The sequence below is a fragment of the Physeter macrocephalus genome, chromosome 16, assembly GCF_002837175.3.
Source record: "Physeter macrocephalus isolate SW-GA chromosome 16, ASM283717v5, whole genome shotgun sequence".
NCBI lineage: Eukaryota > Metazoa > Chordata > Mammalia > Artiodactyla > Physeteridae > Physeter > Physeter macrocephalus.
In genome coordinates this window covers 42,533,735-42,556,063 of record NC_041229.1, presented here as the reverse complement: position 1 = coordinate 42,556,063, position 22,329 = coordinate 42,533,735, and positions in this window count along the sequence as shown.

Below are 22,329 nucleotides of genomic sequence, written 5' to 3'. Positions count from 1 at the left end.
AGCAGCAATGAAAATGTCTGAGAGAAGGGCCAAGGTAAAAGCAAGACCAAAGACCCTGAAGCAAAATAAGTTGACATGCTTAAGGAAGACCAAAAGGACCAATGTTGATGAAGTACAGAGAACAAATAAATGGCCCCTTGTGACATTAAAGAAGTTAGGAGAGACTAGATCTCATAGGAGCTGAGTAGACCCTGGTAGAGGGTTTAGTTTTTGTTTTTTGTTTTTTTTTCTAATCCACCATAAACACATTAGAGAGTTTTAGGCCAATGCCATGTCCTAATAGATACCTTAAATAAGATCATTTTAGCTACTGGCATGTACAGTGGGGAAGAGGGAGGCGTGTTAGGAGGACTGTTGGTGAAGAGAATAATTAGTAATCTGGATCAGAGATACTAATGATACGAACAAGGGTAGTATGATACAAATGGAAGGAAGTGAGTAAATGAAAATCATATTTGACAGGCCAGCTGCTGAAGGGAAGGGGCTTGAAGAAAAGAGAAACCAAGGATCATTTCCTGGTTTGGGCTGAGCACATGGGTGGATGTCTGTGGGATTTGCTGACGTGAGGACTATGTGGAGGAAAAGAGGGGCTGTAAAGAGTTCTGTTTGAGATATGTTAACTAAAAGACTATCTGCTTCAAAATAGATCATATGAAAAAAGTGTAAGAAAAATAAATCTTAAAGGAGATATTTATGAGGTAAGAACAGGGACTCATTCATCAAATCTTTTTTGAAAAAAATGTGATAATTCTCCATATAATATTCATTTTAAGAAGATTTCTGTTTAGATACAGATATTCAACTAGAATCTACATGAATGGGGAAAATTATCTCAAATGTAGCTTTCTTAAAAATGTAATGAGCTATTTCTAAGTCATCTTCTACTAGTATACCTACTATTTCTATGACAACCAGGCATATTAAAATAATATATTAGCAGAATCAAGTGCAATCCTTTACTTTTTTGAGAATTGCAACAGGCATATTTTTATTTTTTTTTTTATTTTTTTTTTTATTTATTTTTTTTTTTTATTTTATTTTTTTTTTTTTTGTGGTATGCGGGCCTTCCTCTGCTGTGGCCTCTCCCGTTGCGGAGCACAGGCTCCGGACGCGCAGGCTCAGCGGCCATGGCTCACGGGCCCAGCGGCTCCGCGGCATGTGGGATCCTCCCAGACCGGGGCGCGAACCCGGTTCCCCTGCATCGGCAGGCGGACGCGCAACCACTGCGCCACCAGGGAAGCCCAGGCATATTTTTAGAGCTTAGTAGCTATTTGGTAGGCAAATAATTTCTCATCAATGGCAATCTAAGTATATATTTTAGATTTAAGAATAATAGAAAGATTTCCTAAAATACAAACTCTTCTGGGCATAAAATTTTTGTATTTAATATATTGAGCAAAGTTTTATGAAGAGCAGCTCATGAATATTTTTAAATGACTTCTCTATATTTGCATTGAGTGCTTTTTATGATATTTTCACATGCAATGATTCAACTTCAATAGCACACTTGATGTTAAATGGTTGCATGAAAATGATGCATTTTAACATAACCTCATTCTACACACTTGAATTTGTCAAGTGTATTTTCCTTTATTAAAGTATTTTTCTTTCTGATTATATCCTCATGGGAAAATGTTAAAGAAACGCCTTACTATCAATTGGATAATTTTGTATTTTTGAATCTGAAATCACAGGATTGTTTTTAGCTCTTCTTTCCTTCTGGAAATACATATGCCTAAATCTCACTCAGCCCACAATGACACATAGTTTCACCTGCATACAAAAGTCCCTAAAAGAAATCAGGAGTGAAGGTGATAGTTTGATTCATCCACTGATTTTAGTACATTTCATTAAGTGTAATAGAAATCCCATGTTCCAGCGGTTGCACAAATTCACCTTATGAAGGAAATACAAAGTAGTTTTTTTTGTATAAAAGAATCCACCTGGCTTAATGATCTTTACAAAATGGTGCCATATGTGAGTATACATGTCTCACACTGCATGCCTTGACTTTCCAATGCATTTTTCCTGGAAAGAAATTGGGACCCTGAATAAGCAGTTGTATTGGAAAGTTATATATAATGATATTTAATGAATTTAAACATTAGAGTTATTTTCAATGCTATTTTATTCTGAGTTTATCTTGGGAAGGTAAATAATGATGTGAATGAACCAGAACTATCTACATTTGAAAGAGTGTGTCCTTACTTGATGAGTGGCAAATAGTTTTTCAAGATCCAGAAAATAATAAATTTTATTATAACCTCTGCAAAGTTAACTAATTTGTTTTCTCTCAGGGAGATTTTATATTTAGTTAATATTTTTTTTCCTGACACATAGACAATATACTGTATGCATATGTGTGTATTACTGTATAGTAGTTGTTGATATGTCTTTAATAATAAATAAAAACATCAGACATACTGCAAGTTATAAAGTAAGAAAAGGTTCAAAAAGCAATCAGTGTTACTATTTCAACTTAATCCCTTCCGGTTGTTTCCTTAATACAAGAGGCCTAACTCTGCTCTTGTTTAACTCATCTCTTACCAAATTCAGATTTTTACAGAACACAACTACCACACAATGAGTGATCAGAATTTATTTATGTGTTCATTAAATTTCAAGTATAATTGAAAGCGATTGTTAACAAGCAGATAAAAATTAACTTGTTATGCTGATTTTAGAAATATTTTCTCGTTATTATGTTAAATCACCTCATACGTTGAACATTTTAAAAAATAAGCAAAGTAAGACAATATGGAAAATTTAAGTAAAATTAACACAGAAATAATCACTGTTAACAATTTAATAGTTAAATCAAATTTTAATCAAAATTAGATCAAACTATAAATTCTGCTTTGTAACATACTGTATTTGTAATAATTATTGTAAACAATTGTCCGTGTTATTAAACATTAATCTATGATAAATTGATTGACTATATGCTATCCCATTATATGGAAGAGTAAACCTTTAAATAATACTCTAATGTTAGATATGTAGACTGTTTCTATTTTTCAGTCTTTAGGCTTTGCTGCAATGAATAGCCTTATATCTACATCCCTGCCCACATTCATGATTTTTTCTCATAATTAATCTTAAAAGTGGCCATGAGTTGTCAAATACTTAAGACTTTTGAAACATATTATCAAATTGCCCTTTGGAAAGTGTGTACCAGTTTACAGTCCTGTCAGCATTATATGAAAGCACCTATTTTTATGGTATTGTATTTAATAAATTAAAAACAATTGAGCAAACTAGAAAATGGATTAAAATTCAGTCAAAATATATCAAGTTCTCTTCTGTCAAATTGACATGTATTTGTAGCTTCAAAGAAACGCAGCTCATATTTTCTCTTGTGTTTATGAAATTAGACTGTGACCTTTGAATAATGAACATATATGCAAGTAAAATTCTACTTATTTTTTGAATTTGGTTGCCTATAGAATATAGTTTTGTGGTGGATTCCATGCTTTCAGTTTTCTATTGCAGCAGGAGGTATCAGCTATTATCTTTAGCTTGGGGAAATCAATTTCTATTCTCTAGGGAATAATACTTTATAATACTGTACATTTGTGGTCATTTATGTTTTGTTAGATTATTCTGATTCTGTTTCTTAAAGATCCACAGTTGGAAAGCTTGCCAAGTTTAGCAATGTACTGGCTTTCAGCCTGAAGTATAATGTAACATTAATATAAACTCAACTACTTCTGATTTAACAATTTTAAGATAATGTCTGTCTTTATGTCCATTTGATGAGAAAGCTTAGAATTTAGCAATTAGAGAACCAAAGATTTTCTTCTTCCATAGATGTCGTGGCTAGAATAACTTACATTCAACAAAACATGGAGTTGGAAATAATTTTCTGGGTCATCTACTCCAGTTTCTGGACCAATAAACGCATTTTGTTTTTAAAGTGAAACAACCCATTTTACTCTTAGGTAGCACAGTTAGACACTTCTTCCTCACATTGGACCTAAATTTGCTTCCTTTTTACAATCCACCCATTAGATCATTTTATTTTCTCTTTCACATCACAAGATTCAAGATATTTGAAAATGCCTATTATATCCTCTTAGTCTTTCTTTTAAGACATATTATCTTCATTTCTTTGTATTCCTTCTCACGACATGTTTCCTCAGTTCTTTACTAGATAACCTTCCTGTGCAAACATTGTATTAGCTTATTGAGGCCTCATTAATAGAGGTATAGTGATGAGATAGTAGGAGATCTGGACGCATTGTGCTTATGTTGAGTGGACACTGTCTGGAGTGTTGTCATCAAGCCTGAACACAGCATTTCGAACTAGAATGTATCTAGCAGAGCATTACCTACAATAATCGTGAGTAAATACCTTTGTATTATCTTCATTGCCAATTAATCAGTATGGCCCTTTGTAGCCAAGATGTGTCACTATAAAATGCATACAGAATTAGTGAACACAATATTTAGAATATATGTCAGTATAATTGAGAAATATTTGTCTCATGTAAAAAATGTTACTCTACAAAAGAAGGTAGTTGATTTAAACCAGTCGGTTGAATTTCAACAGTCAATTCCTTTATTAAGTCTTAGCAGTTTACTAGCACTGAGGTGGAGAGGTAAATACTTAAGACATTAGGAGCTCTAAACCATGAATTTAAAAATGTTTAAAATGTACTGTTCTTGTAAAAAAAAAGAGGTAGTTTCATCAGGATAGTCTCTTCTTCTCCCCTCTATCCCTGTAAACTTGATGCCAGACAACACTGCCTAAAACCATTCCCCGACTATTGTATTTCCCCTCTAAAAGGTGATAATGATCAATGGGTCACCATTTACTACTGGATAAAATCTGAAATACTTCATTGTGATCAAGTTAAGGTCATGAACGTAATTAAGGTTGCTAATTTTCTGACCTTAAAAAGGGAGTTTATCTTGGATAGTCCTGGCTAGTTCAATGTAATCATAAGGGTCTTATATGTAGAGGATAAAGACAGAAGAGGAGAATCAGTCAGAGGGAGGTGTGGCTACTGAAGGAAATCACAGAGTAATACAACATAACTGACTTTGCAGGTGGAGAAGGGGCCATGAGCCATGGAATGTAAGTGGCCTCTGGAAACTGGAAAAGGCAAGGAAATGAATTCTCCTCTAGAGCTTCAACAAGGAATACAGCAGTACAGGTACCTTGATTTTATTCCAGTGACATCCTTGTCAGTCTTGCAAGCTAGAGAACTGAAAGTAATAAATTCTTGTTGCATTGAACCACCAAGTTTGTGGTCATTTTTAAGGTAGCCATATAAAACTAATACACAGAAGAAAACTGATTAATTTTTTTAGTCATTAGATGAACTGGAAAGTTTTCCTAATAACTACTCATCTTATCATACATATTTTATTAAAATGCCTTGTACATATTTATATATATGCATGAATATATTTATATCCTTCTATTTATCTGTATCGATATACCTATATATGTTACTGAACCAAACTTGGGTCTGCTCGCCTGCAGGCAGTAGAACCAAACTTGGGTCTGCTCGCCTGCAGGCAGTAAAGCCAATCTACTGACATGGGTTGTGGTGAAGGAAAGCACAGTGTTTATTGTACATGCCAAACAGTGTGGTCAGCTAATGCTCAAAAAACTTGAACTCCCAGATGAGTTTCAGGGAAGTGTTTTTAAAGACAAGGTGTTGGAGAGCATTGCAGTCTGCATGATCAGCTCCTGTACAGTTCTCTGACTGGCTGATGATGAAGTAACAGGGTGGTGTCACAGGGCTTTATATCATCAACCCTCAGGCTCCAGCAGGTGTGGGGCTACCTGCTCATGGTCATTATGGAGTTAACTTCTTCCATGTGGTTGTGGGTGGGGGGATTAGTCTTTAAAACAACTTAAAAATGTGCATCAGATACTGTTATCTATATCCTTCAGTGAGGAACTCAAGACCCTGTGACTGCTATACAGCTGATTTACTGTTAAATTGTTACCAGTTCTCCTGGCCCAACTGTTATTTTTGTCACTACATGTTCACATCCTTTCAATAATTAATTCTTAAGCCAGGTTTTTGTTCCTCAGGGGAGGCCTGGGAGACTACAGCTTTTTTACAAACAAGAGGCAGGCAGAGGATATTGGGGGTGGGGGTCTGTCCCAGGAAGCCCCCATAGGGTCCAGCTTGTATATAAATTTACATACATTATAAATTTATGTATAATCATGGCCTCCAGATACAACACTCACATGTCCCACACACATATGAGGGCAAAAAAAATATGTTGCCAAGCTGGCCTGGAGCTCCTGCAGGTGACATTAGGTGGAATTGGCCTCTAGGTTATGTAGAAGTTAAATAGTATTTGGAATTTTTCACCTATAGATGATCGTTAAAGTAGTATTTGGAATTAAATAGCATTTGGAATTTTTCACCTATAGATGATCGTTAGAATCATAAAAGTGATTAAGATTTTCCAGTAAGGAAATGTGAACCAAAAGATCAGAGAGTAAGGAGAAGTACCCCTGTGCATTTAGGAAGAGATGGAAGGAGAAGAACTTAAAAAAGAAATATGAGAAATTATGATTAGCAAAATATTACTCTTAAGGTCAAGGGAGACAAATATTTAACTGTTAACTGTTAAATATTTAGTAGTTAACTGTTAAATAAAAGTCATATGGCTGAAAAGTTATCTATAGAATACCCGCTTTACTGATATGATAAAATAGAAAAACAAAAACAACCACATATTTTGTCTCAACCTTTCCTGGGTTTAGACTCAATCCTGATTTCTGGTGACAATTTTTTTTTCTTTTTTTTTTTCGATGGAGACAGATTGGAGGCTGGGGGACAGACACACAGACATAGTGAAAGGGTAGAGAGGGGCCTTATAATACTTGTTTTATCCCATAACCCTTACTTGACCCTCAAGTTGTAGGTAATCTAATCATGATAGATATATGATAGGAATATTTTATTATATAAAACAGTATCATAGTAATCCTGATGACTGTATATAGAGATGTAATTCTTGCACCTTTCCAAATCTTGTAATTTTATGTAAATCTTATGGTCATTAAAGAGTAGCCTTTGCCATTTGCTTTGCTTCCTTGTCACCTCTGACTTGGACCAGCTATTTAAGCCCTGGCATTTTCTGTTTGGTGCAGTGTTTATTTGAGGGCTTGGAGACAGTAGTTTCTCTCTAGCTTTGGCCTTATTGAAGGAAACCTTTCAGATCCACTAATGAAATTAACATCTCTACCCAAAGATTTTTAGATCAAGTGAAAACAAAACAAATAAAATAAAACAAACTTTGCCACTATAACTGAAAATAGAGGAAAAGAATGCTTTCTCTACTCTTTCTTCTTAATATACAAATCTTATCATATAGCTTTCGAGACAGGACACATGAGAAAATCTGAAGTACTTAATATATTTTTAGTGCGAACGCTTTAAATAGACAAGCGTGTTAAGGGGCAAGTAGGGAACATTTTCTTTAGAACTCAAATGCCAGGGCCCAATTTCAGGTTTCATGATAACCCCAGGAATGCTCTGATTGACATTAATTACTGGTACGGGGCAGCAGGTGAGTGGTGGCAGCTGGGTTAAAGCTTTGACTGAGCTGCAGAATCCAATCTCTTATCCAGTGATAACAGATAAACCCTTTCAAAGAACAAATTGACCCTTGCCCTGATGCTATCTCATGGCCTGATTCATTCCTTGCAGATTCATGTTGCTGGAGTCATTATGAGTGACATATCACAGTCCAGGTCAAGAGGCTTTTGTCAAATAATTCTCTTGGAAATTACTTAGGACTTCTAATATTCCCAATTCACATGTAAGCAGTTCATTTAGTATTATATCAGATCTTTCAGCTCCCTTTCCTTGGCTGATGATTATCATTATGTTTAACTTTAATGGATATTTTAAATAATAATGATATCCTGTTCTTTTAAAAAGTCTTCCAGAGAGTTCCTTTCTCCTCCACTTTTGTCTCACTCTAACACATTATGGATTATTACCTGGATTTCTCTTCTCTCTGCTGCCCTGGCTTGAGCACAGGTCTGGATTATTACCTGTAATACTCTACACTGACATTGTTATAGCACAAACATGGATTATTACCACTGCTTCCTTCAGCTCTCCTCTCCAATCTATCCTACCTGTCATTTCTGTCTACCCACCTTAAGGTACAGATTCCATGGTAGCACTCCCTTAATAAGAATTCCCAGTGTCACATAGTCCTTAGCATTGTGATTCATACACAGTAGATATTCAAGTACTTTTAGTTTCATTTACTAATGATTAATTAATGATTTAAATGCATGGAAATATTTAAATATATTGCAATATTAAATTAGTCCAAGTCTTTTTCAGCTGATTTCAGGATATTACAGATTCAGTTTAACTATTTCAAGAAATATTAAATATTATCTAATTTCCTGACACAGTGTAAACTTTTTCACCACCTCACTGCCAAATGATTGACCAGTTTCAGGGAAAACACATACATCAGAAAAAGTCTAAACTTCCACCCACATACTCTTTCCCTAAAACCAGGCAATGTGCATTTTTTATGTTTTCTGTTGCTCAGCACCGTATTAAATGTTTTTCTCAGAATTTGAAAATCTAGCCAAATGCCTATTACAAAGAGCCAAATAGCTAAGGTCCATCAGAGGAAAATTAGCTTTTGCAAACCTCATAGTATAAAAAAATTAAAATCATGCATTGCTTTGTAGAAAAATAAGAGGAGTTTCTCATCCACAGGAAAAATTAATATTGTGATAGAGACAGAATAGGAACTTATTGCCAGACATATAAATATGAAAAAGTAGATGTGAGTTTGATAATTTTATTTCTGCTCTATAAAGCTATCAAATAAATATATACTTATATTAATATTTGAAAAGTATCAAGATATTCACTACTTCTCTACATTCCTTGAATATCTTTGAGTTCTTGCTACAACCCAGTATTACCCTAATTTATGCTCTGTGAGCTATAAATGGGGAAGAGAGAGAACTGAGTAGTTCCTAGATGCCTGGCTGTGTGCTTTACATGATTCTATATTTTAATTCTTATGAAACTCTATCGATATGGGCTGCTATTATTATCACCTTCTTGTTACCTATAAGGAAACAGCCTTTAGCTCGGTAGATTGCTATTGGCTACACAGCTAATAAGTGATGAAGCTAAGAAGTAGACCTGTGCAGGGCTTCCCTGGTGGCACAGTGGTTGAGAATCTGCCTGCCAATGCAGGGGACACGGGTTCGATCCCTGGTCTGGGAAGATCCCACATGCCGCGGAGCAACTAGGCCTGTGAGCCACAACTACTGAGCCTGCACATCTGGATCCTGTGCCCCGCAACAGGAGAGGCCGCGATAGTGAAAGGCCTGCGCACCGCGATGAAGAGTGGCCCCCGGCTTGCCGCAACTAGAGAACGCCCACGCACGAAACGAGGACCCAACATAGCCAAAAAAATTTTTAAAATAAAAAATTCTTCCCTCAAAAAAAACCAAAAGACCTAATTGGGGGTCTAGGGTCTGTGCTTTATTAATTAATTACTCAGCTATACTATTATTTATCCTAAGGAAGCAGGTCTGATTGGCTAAATTAATCTAACCGTGAAGGACGTCACAGGTGCTGCTTTGAGTAATAATATTAATTTGGTTTGGACATTTTGACTTCAAGATTTCAATGTGCATCAAACTAGGCTTGCCAATTCAATAAATAAAAATACAGAAGTCCAGTTTAAATTGAATTTCAGATAAATATTGCCTATTTTAGGATAACTATGTCCCATGCAATATTTGGTACATATTCATATTTTAAAACTTTTAACAGGGTGCCCTATATTTTACTTGGAAATTCTACATCAAATGAATATGTCTCATAAGTAGTTGGACATGAGCTCCAATGGCTTGGGAAGAATTAGGATTCGAAATATAAAGTTGGGAGTCAACAAAAGTTTTAAATTTTACTTGTGTATAGAGCTCCTGCTGCTGCCAGGCCCTGTGTTAGATGCTGTAGAAAGGTGAGAGTTGAAATACATGAATATATAAAATCCATTTATCAAAACATACAATCAAAGCAAGAAAGCAGTTAGAGAAACACTGATTTTTGAAAAACATTTTTATGGGATGAGACATGGCCACAGAGTCAGATGAAGAAGTAAAGATTAAGGCTGAAAGGATAACTGAGTTAATGTTATGTAAAATCCAGGGAGCATATTGGTAAAAGCCAAATGCCTCACAATATTAATGAGGATGAGGCCCAAGAGAAGGTCATTACATTTGGAGTTTATCTATAATGGTAGACTGCTGCCTGAAGACAGTAACTCATTGTACAACTGTGACCAAATTATTCCAAGAACTTTAAGCACATTTTTTTAATATCCTGTATCTAACTATAGGTGAACACCTATAGAAAGTCAAGGGCAAAGATCAAGAGATTTAGAAACAATTATCTTACCAGAAAATATTTAAAGTAAGATTTTTTCTTTGTTTTTTAATGCAAAAAGACAAACATTATGAAAAACTAGTAAAAGTTAAAGAATGCATATTGACTATGAAGTGAAGAAACCTAACATTTATCTGTACTGGTGTTCTATTGCTGCATTGCAAATTTTCACAAATAAAGAAGTTTAAAACCACTCCCTTTTATCATCTCATAGTTTCTATAGGTCACAAGTCCTATATGGCTCAACTGAGTTCTCTGCCCAGGGTCTCACACTGAAGGAGTCTCACACCTGGGCTCTTTTACAGAAGATCTGGAGAAAAAATCCAATTCTGAGCCCACTCAGATTATGGCTTAATCCAATTCATTGTGTTTATAGACTGTAGTCCTCATTTCCTGGCTATTGGCCAGAAGCTGTTCTCATCCCCTAAAGAACACTAGCTAGTCCTTGCCAAGGATCTTTTCAGAAGATTGTAGCTGATAATGTTGAATTGTCAGTTGTTTCCCCTTCATGCTTCAACTCCCTTTGATTTTTCTCTTCTGCTACCAGCTAAAGAAAACTCTAAGGTCAATTGACTTGGGACTTTATTTACATCTGCAAAGTCCTTCACAACAGTACCTAGATCAACATTTATTGACTAACCAGGACATGGGATCTGGGGGACTGCAGGGTTCTTCAGAATTTGCTTATCACATTATCCATCAAGTTTAAATTATCCAGAATTAAAAGATGCCCTGCAACTGAAAGTGAAAGGCTGTTAAGGACTGTGTTAGGCACCTGAAAATGTTATTTTCTGTAATTCTTAAAATATCTCTAAGGGATAATTATCATAATTTTCAGATAAAGAAAATCTGGCTCAAAAAGATTACATAATTTATCCACATCATACAGATTTTCAGGTCACTCTGTCCACCCAAATCTTTAACAGTTCCATAAGACTACACATTCACAAAAATTCCAGTAGTTTTGAAATCGCTTTCAAATTTCTAATTCTGAACCATGAGTAATAATGATATGAGAGGTAAACTATAGTCAAGCTCAATTTCAACATTATTTTCTTCTTTACACAGGGGTAATACCAGATAATAATAATAATACTGGGTACCTATTGTGGTAATTTTGACTTTAACATCTCTATCTACAAGTCGAATATTAATTCCATGAAGGCAGGGTATTTGTCTAATAAAACAGGTTAGACTCAGTTGGAAGCTTCAAGGTGGGTTTTAGTAATATTTGTTGGGAAAAGGGAGAGGGTTTACCCTCACTTTAGAAAAGTCATGGTGTTGTCGTGAGAAACTTAAAAAAAAACCCAGAATCTGTATATTAACAGATAAGGTATATTAAGTAAGTTATTCCAATATTCTTGTGTCCTGAGAACTTCACCTTATGTGCAGTAGTGGCTGACATGGCTCAGCAAGTAATATCTGGTTACAACATACCCAAGACATTCTTCAACCACAAAGAATGGAACAAGATTATGTAAAGTGTCAACTTATACATAGTCGATAATTTAAATTACAGAAGGCAGGGAATGGTTGAAAAAATAATCATTACTCTTTGGAGTTATAAATTTTATAGGACTGATTTTCACATAAGTTCAGATATTTATAAATATGTTTTATTTTCAAGAGATGGCTTTACCATTTTAATAAAATCCACAAAAACTATAATCTGTAATATAGATGAGCTAGTTATTAATTAAACTATTACAAAGTCATTATTTGCCTCAAGAATAGAGTAAAAAAGAAAGACACATTAAGAATCCCAACCTCCATTCTATGTTGACAAATGTAAAATAATTTGCAATTATTTGTAACAATAATCATTGTTATCATTAATATAATAGCTAATGATTACTGGTTGTGTATGATGTACCAGACTCAAGACTGAAAATTGTGTGTGTGTATCCTGTAAACCTCATGTCTGCTGTAAGAGATCAGTGTGGTTAGCATTCCCATTTTACAGCTGAGAGAAATGAAGCTAAGAACATTTAAGTAACTTGCTCAAGTTACATAGCTAGTAAATAGTGGAATTAATTTCAAACCCACATTTGATTTCTGTTAAGAAACGTTTAGTATTCCATCCTTTGCATAGCAGATGGTGCCCTTTCACAATTATTGTTTTTAGCAATAGTTACAGCTCAGAGAAGAGAGTTTGAAGAAACATACATATAATGTACTCAAATTATTTAGAGATGGGTATATTTCTGCATTTCTCTATTTTGTTTACTGCTGACACTATGTATTGATTTTAAGGTATTGAAAGTAAGTCTGCTGCACAATATTAGTCTACTAGTAGCATAAATAAGGAAAGTTGTTCAGTGAATTAGTATAAATAAATCAGAGATGTGTAAACAGGAGGCAATATTCTTCATAGACTATTATATGTAATATTAATAATAGAATGCTTATTGTTTACAAAGATGAATATACTTATTTACTATTTAACTTGCCTCAGCAAACATTTATTGAACACTTTCATGTGTTAGGCTATGTCAAGATATTCTAACATCAGTGGAACTAAGTATCTCTTAGGAGGTCAGAAATGTCCATAAATTACTTTGAATACTGGGCAAAGGTAAAATAGATCACTGAAGAAGGAGCAATGATTTCCAGTTCAGTTTATTGGGGAAGGCATAACAAAGATGATGGTATATCAGCTGGATCTTGAAGGATTTCAACAGTTGATAAAGAACATTCCAGGCAGAGGGAAAAGTCCATGCAAAGACATGGAAGTAAGTTAATTTCAAGATGTTCATAGAATAATAGTTTAGTTTCCTTTTTTTTGTATGAAAGTCTGAGACAGATGATAAAGCTAAAAGAATCAGATGGGACAAAACTGAAGATAGCCTCAAATATTAGAATTTGACCTTTCTGTATGTTCATCTATATAATGGGAATAAAATAAACCTTTCTCCAGTAGGAAAATTAGGTGATCAGATGAATGTTTCACAAAGTTAAATTCAGATATTATGTGGAAAACAGATTGAAGGAAAATTGAATATAAGAAGATTAAGCAGGAGGGATTGAAAAGTATCTTTTATCATTCATGTGATCCACACAGCTATTAGTTTTCCACTTACAGATGAGGAGATAGAGGCTCAGACAGTTTAAGGTACATACCCCAAATTGGGTGAGACCAAACCCGTTAGAACTCATATTTCCTGATTTCTAGTTCTGTTTTCTAATTACACTGATATTACTTTCTCCTCAAATACTCATTTTGAGCAATTTCAAACAGTTGTTTGGTGTCTGGACAACTTAACAGCTGTGTTAGAATTATGGATATGAGGTGGTTATGGTATTACTCTAAGGATCCAAAGATGCTCAGATTCTGTCCTTCCACATACAATTTCTCCACATGAGTTACCTCAAGTAGGGAGTCATTGGCAAGGACGTATGGTCAAATGAGAATAAAATTATTGCTTTACTTTTATTTGTTATTGTTTATTATTGTTGTTATTTTATTATTTTCTTTTCTTCTTCATCTCCGAAATATAGTGGTTTCCAGATTTGTTCAGGTAGCAGAGTACCTAGAGGAATAATGTACCACTAATAGAATATTATGACACATATTAAACTTAAACCTATCTTAACTCTCAAATAAGAGAGTATATTGTTGGGCTTAATCTAATACATACATAAGCCAGATTCTAGTGTAGATAAACAGTAGCATGTGCCAAATTTTTAACAAAAATGTATTAATGGGAACACAGTGTCACTGAACTTTTTAAAAAATAATATTTTGTAAATATGGGACATGACCATTAATTATTGGATTGGTGTAACAAAACTACTTAGTTCTCTCCTGAAAACCAGTGTCCCACCAGAACATACTATGAGAGACTTTGTTGTAATATCCTATAGGAGAAAGGAAGAAGTGTGTTACCTAGCATTACCATCTGAATTTTTTCATAGGTCAGGACTTTATCATTTTAATTTCTGAGTTTATGTCATAAACAGTAATCTCCTAAAGATCATTCGTGTGTCACCGTGTTAGTTTAGAAAATAAAAGTATATAACATTGACTAGATAGTGGTAAAGAGAAATTGACCTGTGAAATCTCATTCTAGAGCTATTGCACTCAATCAAAAATAGCTTAGGCTAAGTGATTCTTAAATGCACTGAAACTTTTTGGGCATTTCCCTTTACAATGCAAAATCTCTCATCCCACTTGAGTTGCATTCAAGCAGAGTCAAAGGAAAAATTGATGTTTTCAACTCAAAATCATTGAAATCAGTTGAGAAATGCATCTACTGGTCTACCTTAGCCTGCCTTTGCATTGTCATTAACCAGTCTTATGTACCTCACAATCATAGGAATGATTTTGTGACTATTTCACACTGGGATGTTTTCTGAAATTTCAGGCTCCACTTCAACATTTCTTATGATGAACATTTACCAATATCTCCAAACCAGGAAACATTGCTTTACTAGGACTGAGTCAGAGTTTCTAGATCTAGAAATTACCTGATAAGGATACTTAGAATTGGAAATTTAAGCACAATAGTTCCCCTATTTCCATTATAAAAATGTTATACCCAAACTAAGAGTTCTTATATTTTCCTTAAGAAACAGTGATTTCTTTGTTTCACTTACATAATACCTGCCTACTTCAGAAGCATGATAGGATAATAGCCTAAAATAGAGGATTTTGAGATGCAACTGCTTCATTTACACATGAGAAAACTACAACTCACAAAGTCAAAAAATATATCCATGGTTATAGAATTACTTTGTGCTAGAAGAGGACAAAATCAAATTCATTTTTTCTAAGTTGACTTTAATTTTCAGGCAGAGCTAAAAAAGGTCAATGTTTCTCAAAGTGTGGTCTCTGGGCCAGTGGCATCAGTATCACCTGGGAACTTGTTGAAAATGTAAATATTAAGCCCACATCAGAAACTCTTTCTTTAAAGCTCTCCAAGTGATCCCAGTAAACACCAATGTTTCAGGACTACTGAAATAAAGTACATGTATTGATAGATTCTGTGAAAATGTTGAACAAAATATATAATACTAGCCAAAAGAAAAATATTGATTTAATAGTTTATATTGAGTATAATAAAATAATACTATTTTATTATTATAAATAATGTCTTTTATGAGGGGAAAAACATAGCATGGTTAGGTAGCTTACCCAAGATCATCTAAAAATAATTTAAGGGACTGGATCATATGTTACTTGATTATCTGCACTTAAAAAATATGTTTCCATCTTTCTCTCCACAGACAATGATAATAAGAATGAAATAGTGAGTGGATTCTTATTTAGAATGTAAAATCAACAGGAGTAAGTGACTGATGGGATGAGATGAGTGAGGGAGAGGTTGCAAGTAACCAGGAAGAATGAATAGTTTGGGGATGAAGATGAAAGAGCTTTTAGTTTTATGGGCTTTGTTATTTAGAGATGGATTTAAGTTTAAGATTCACTTTACAGATATTGGGAGAAAGTTCCAGTAGGCCATCAAAAATATTAGTCTACCTTCCATTGTCCTGATTAAAGCTCTCTTTGCCTCTCATCTGGATTGGTTTAACAGTCTGCAAGCAGATGTTCCTGCCTCTATTTTTATGCCATCTGATACTGCCTGTGCATGCTTTCAGATTAATTTTTCTGAAGCACAAACCTGACAACATCATCATTCCCTGCTTAAAATCCTTCCATCGTATCCTAACACTTACTCATCCTCAACTGGCAAATTTTCAGGCCCACTTCCAAAACCCTCTACAGTTCTGGCCTTTCTATCTCCTAGCCATATCTATTGCAACATTATCATGTGGTTATCAACTCTAAGAAAATAATTATAACCTGAATATATTTTTTTGTTATACAAAATCTGCAGAAATGACAAACACTGGAAGCAGTAATGGCTCTTGAAAAGCAGAAGCCCTAAGGCAGTATTGACTAGGAGAGAAAGTGACTATGAATCTTTGGCTGGGATAGCTGTTCACACCAAGTCTGTCTGCTTTTCAGGTGTCAGTTCACTGATCTTCAGTGGTGCTGTATAAACCCAGCTGGCTGGTGACCCTTCTCAACCCACTCCTGCCCCTTCTCATCCCACTCCTGCATGGAAGCAGTCTGCCTCAGTCTGTCTCAGTTTTTGGTGGGCTCACAACACTTGTTTCAGTTGGAAAATTGACATGAAAAGTTTGCCCATGTCCTCAACCATTTGTTTTAGAAGGTACAGACCAAGCAGTGCTTATATGAGGAATCATGCCCAGGAAATGATTTCTAAAAAATAATATTTTGATCAAATGCATATAAACAAATGATATGCAGAGAAAATTGGCACATATCTGGATCACATAAGGCTGTAGCAGTTGCAGAGGAAGTTAAATGAAAGAAAAATAGTCAATTGTTCATGTTAGTGTTGAATGAAAGTAACAGTATTAGAATTAAAGTTTCTCTATTCATATTATGTGCAGGTTGGCTGAGCAGTAGCTGGCTAATCGTCCTGACCAATGAATCAACTAATTGAGGATATTCATTCATTCATTTTTAACAAAAACTTATAGAGTATCTCCCATAAGTCAGAGGCAGTGCTAGGCACTAAGATAGATGTCATTAAGACCTAGCTCTCTCTCTCAAGACTGAAATTCTAGGAAGAAAAATAATAAGTAGATTACAATTCAATGTGATATGTGTGAAAGTAGAGAACTGTATAGAATACTGTGAGGACACAGAGCAGAAGAGATGTTAACTGCATGGGAAGTCAGAAAAGGGTTCACAGAGAAGGCAGCATTTTATTTCAGTCCTATATAACTTGGCATAGTGAAAGATAATGGGAATGAGAGTTGAAGAGGAAAAGGGCAGGAATAGAGTAAAGAGTTGCCAGTTCTAGAGAATACCATGAACAAAGCCCTAGGGTGAGAACATGCATCGTTTTCCTAGGGACAGAAATTGTTTTCAGATTCAAATAGAACTTGCTGCCTCTCAGTTGAAATTGAAATTCTGGGTGAATTATTTGTTTTGTCTTTTTAATTTTTTTAATATTATTGTGAAATATCTGCATGGTATGAAAAACCTTCCAAATCAGGCTCCAATCCGTCTGCCCTATATCACTCCTTATATATTTTGCAAATGCTGGGACCCAAAAACATGCCATGTTTCTCAAGCAGAAAGGACTGTCTCCCCCCTTTCTGAGCTCAAGGGGGCTCTTTCCCACCTGGATGCCATTGCTCTAGTTTTGTTCTGGCTTTCCTTCCTTACTCCACTGGTAAATTCTTGTCACTCAAGTAATGTGTCTCTTGGGGTAAATCCATTCCTGCCACTAGGAAAAGTAGCTTCCTCCTTTGAGCATACATTTATTGTAAAATGAATTAGGTGTGTTATTTTTTGCTTTCATATTTATGAACTTCTTTGGATTTGTGAGTTTCTGAATTGACATGACAACTAGAGAAGACTCATGAAAAATCCTTTTTTGCACCAAAACAAAAGGCACATTTTGAACTGGCTGATTCATGTGTAGATTCAAATACTATGGAATTTTAAAAAATACCAGAGATATTAAAATACAAGCACACATAGATTCATATAATATGTAAAGCCTCAAACCAAATCAAGTATATATGTTTAATGATAAAGGACACATTTAGTTTTTATTTAAATTTTTGAATAGGTAATAATTTGATAAGATTCAAAAATTATATTAAGTAATACATAGGGAAGAACATTACTCCCTCTCTTGTTTTTTTTCCACTCAATTACCCCCTTGCTCCCTATGGGTAAACACTTTTTTTTTTTGTATATATATTCTTCCAGTGTTTCTTATTCCAATATAGACAAATACTAGTACCTACATATATATTTTATATTTCCCCCTTTCTTAAACCAAGAGTAGTGTAAGATATAAAGTTCTTTGAAATGCCTTTTTTTAAATTAGTAATATATACTGGATTTTTTTTCTATATTGGTTACCTTATACGGCAAAAGGTAAAATTTTCCTTCTCTTCTGAGTTATTTCAGAGTTTCTGTCATAAAAAATTATTGAATTTTTTCAATTTTTTTCCTGAATCAGTTGAGTTTTTCATGGTGTTTTTCCTTCATTGTATTATTGTGCCATTTTACATTCATTTTCTTATGGTGATCCACCCTTGAATTCCTAGAATAAATCTCAAGTGGACATGGTAAAAAAACTTTCTAATATTCTGCTAGATTAAATTTGCTAATTTCTGTTTGTTATTTTTGTATCTATAGTCATATGGGCTACTGGAATATAATTTTATTTTCTTGTGATGTCATTATCTGGCTTTGATATCAGAGTAATGCTAGCTTCATAGAATGAGATAGGAAATTTTTCCTCCTCCTAAATTATTTTTGGAAAGTCTGAGAAGGGTTGATATGAATTCTTCATTGAATGTTAAGTGGAATTCACTAGTGAAGTAATCCATTCCAGGCCTTTTCTTTGCTGGGAGATTCTTGACTATTCGTTGAATCTTTATTTGTTGTAGGTCATTTGAAATTTTCTATTTCTTCTTGAGTTCATTTATGTGATTTGTGTGTTTTGAGGAATCTGTCTTCTAGGTTTAAACTAATTTGTTGGCATATAATTGCTCATAGTAGTCCCTTATAATCCTTTCATAATTATTTTATATTTATATTATATTTAATCCTTTATATCCCTCATAGTAGTCCCTTATAATCCCTTATAATTATTTTATATTTATATTTAATCCTTTTATATTTATATTACTACTGTAAGGTCAGTAGTAATATCTCCAGTTTAATTTTTAATTTTATTTATTTTCACCTTATCTTTCTTCCTTGTCAATGTTGTTGATCTTTTCAATGAACCAGCTTTTGGTTCCATTGATTTTCTCTATTGTTTTTTTATTCTCTACTTTGTTTATATCTGCTCTAATCTTTAAAATTTTCTTCCTCTACTTGGTCTTGGTTTATTTTGCTCTTATTTTTCTAGTTCCTTATGATGTAAGTTTAGGTTATTGATTTGAGATGTTATTTTTTAGTGTAAGCATTTACAGCTATAAATTTCCCTTTAAGTACTGCTATTACTACATCCATAAATTTTGATATATTGTATTTTCATTTTTATTTTTCTCTGAGTAGTTTCTGACTTTTCTTGTGATTTCTTCTTTGATGCATTGATTGTTTAAGAGTGCATTATTATAAAGCAGAAGCTAACACACCATTGTAAAGCAATTATACTCCAATAAAGATGTTAAAAAAAAAGAGTGCCTTATTTAATAGCCACATATTTTGAATCTTCCAGGTTTCCATCTGTTACTGATTTCTAATTTCATTCTGTTGTGGTTGGAAAAGATACTTCATATGATACTAATTTTTAAAAAAATCTATTGAGACTTATTTTGTGGTCTAAATATGATCTAACCTGGAGAATGTCCCATGTGAACTTGAGAATAATATATATTCTGTTGTGGGGTGGGATGTTCTGCATGTTTGTTAGGTTTGGTCAATTTATTGTGTTGATCAAGTCATCCATTCTTTCATTTATCTTCTGTCTGGTTGATCTATATATTATTGAATGTGAGGTATTGAAATCTCCAACAATTATTGTAGAACTGTTTATCCCTTCAATTCTGTCAATTTTTCCTTCATATATTTTGAGTGTCTGTTATTAGGTATGTAAGTGTATATAATTTTAATATTTTATTATTTTATTGAATCTTTCATGATATATAATTCCTTCCTATGATGGTTAGTTCTATATGTCAACTTGGAGGTTGTTTTAGATGAGATTAACATTTAAATCAGTGAATTTTTAGTAGAACAGATTGTCCTCCATAATATGGGTGGACCTCATCCAGTCAGTAGAAGGACTGAATCAAACAAAAAGGCCATCTACCCCAAGCAAGAGGACTGTCTTAAAACTTTATCTGTACCATCAATTCTCCTATGGCTCCAGCCTGCCAGCCCACACTGCAGATTGTGGACTTCCATAGTCATGTGAACCAGTTCTGCCTAATAAATATTTATATAATCTCTGCTCCCATAGAGCTCCACTCACTTTCTGTTATTGGTGTCACAGATAACAACTTTAACATTGTGCACCCAATAACATAGATTATTTTTTAAATGCATTTGTCTTTTAAATAATATAGAAAATTAAAGTGTTATAAATTAAAATTACAATAATACTAGCTTCTATAATTGCCCATGTATTTACCTTTACCTGAGATATATATTTATTCATATTGCATTGACTGACTCTCTAGTTTCCTTTCATTTCAATCTAAAGGACTCCACACTACAGGTCTAATGGTGGAGAGCTTCCTCACCTCCCATTTATCCTAGAATGTCTTAATTTCTCCTGCATTTTTAAAGGACACTTATCAAATATAGAATTCTTCTTTGACAGTTGTTTTCTTTCAGCACTTTGAATATATCAACCCACTGTCTTCTGTCTTCTCCAAGATTTCTGATGAGAAATAGGCTTGTAATCTTATTGAAGATCCCTCATATGTGATGTCAGTTTTCTCTTGCTAATTTCAAAATTCTCTCTCTGTCTTTAGCTGTCTATAGTTTGAGAATGGTACGTCTTGGTGCAGTCTTTTTGAGTTTATCATCTTTGGAGTTTTTGAGATTATGGAATTCACAGATTTATGACTTTCATCAACTTTGGAAAGGCTTTAGACAGTATTTCTTCAAATATTCTTTCTGCCACTGTCTCTAGAATGCATTTGTTGGTCTGATTGATGGTTTCCCAGAGGAACCTTAAGCTTTGTTCACTTTTCTTTTTATTCTTCAAAATTGTCTTACCTTGAGGTCCACAGATTCTTCATTCTGCTTTTTAAATCTTCTTTTGAATCTCTGTAGTGTATTTTTCATTTCAATTATTGTACTTTCAACTCAAGAATTTCTTTTCATTAGAAAAATTCTATGTCATCCTAATATTTTCATTTTATTCACACACTATTTCCTTATCTCTTTCCATGTCTTCCTTTAGGTCTTGAGTACATTTAAGGTAATTATTTTACAGTCGTTTTATAGTAAGTCTGATAACTCTGCTTCCTCAAGCATATTTTATGTAGATTTATTTTATTCCTTTGAGTGAGGTATATTTTCTTGTTTCTTTAAATGCCTTTTTGTTGTTGAAAACTGGACATTTGAATCTTATAAAATGGTAACTCTGGAAATCAGATTCTTGCCTTTCCCCTAGGTTTGTTATTTGTTTTTGTTGTTGTTGTTATGTGTCTCTATGTCAGGAATCAGTCTCAGATTAAGATTTCAAGTCTTTCCTGAGTTTATGTCTTTCCCTGGATATGTATAGTGTCTTTCCCAATTACACTGTACACATAATTATTTTTGAATGTCCAAAAAATTAAGTGAGGTTCCTTTAAATCTTATGGAAGCTAATTCAGCCAGTGGGGTTTGAAACCATAGTAGGCAGGCTGCTTGCTAGCATCTTAGCAATCAGAAGCATCCATAATCAGAACACAGAACCCTGGTATCTGGAGGACAAAGTCCTTATTGCTCACCCTGGTTCCAGGAAACCATGCCAAAAATGTGTTTGCCATCACTGCAGCTGCCTGTCACAGGGTGGAGGGATGGAGAATGAGTAGTCACCTTCACACTAAGGGATGAAATGCAATGAAATGAACAGCAATTTACCAGCTAAACTTTACTCTGAAAGCTGCTATTGTTAAAATAAGCCACAGAGCTTCAAATTAGCCACTTAAGACAATTGCTGCTGGCACAATTGTTGTCTAGATGGAGAGAAATATTCTTGGTGCTTCCTACTCCACCTTTTCCCCAAACTTCATTTTCTGTATGTCTTTTTAACATGTTTTACGATATATGCTCTTTTCTTTTTTCATTTTAATTAAATATTCCTGTGAAGGATCTGAGGCCAGCCTACTTTTTATTCTTATATTAATTGTGTGCGTGTGTGTGTGTGTGTGTGTGTGTGTATGTGTGCTTGTACCCAATAGAATC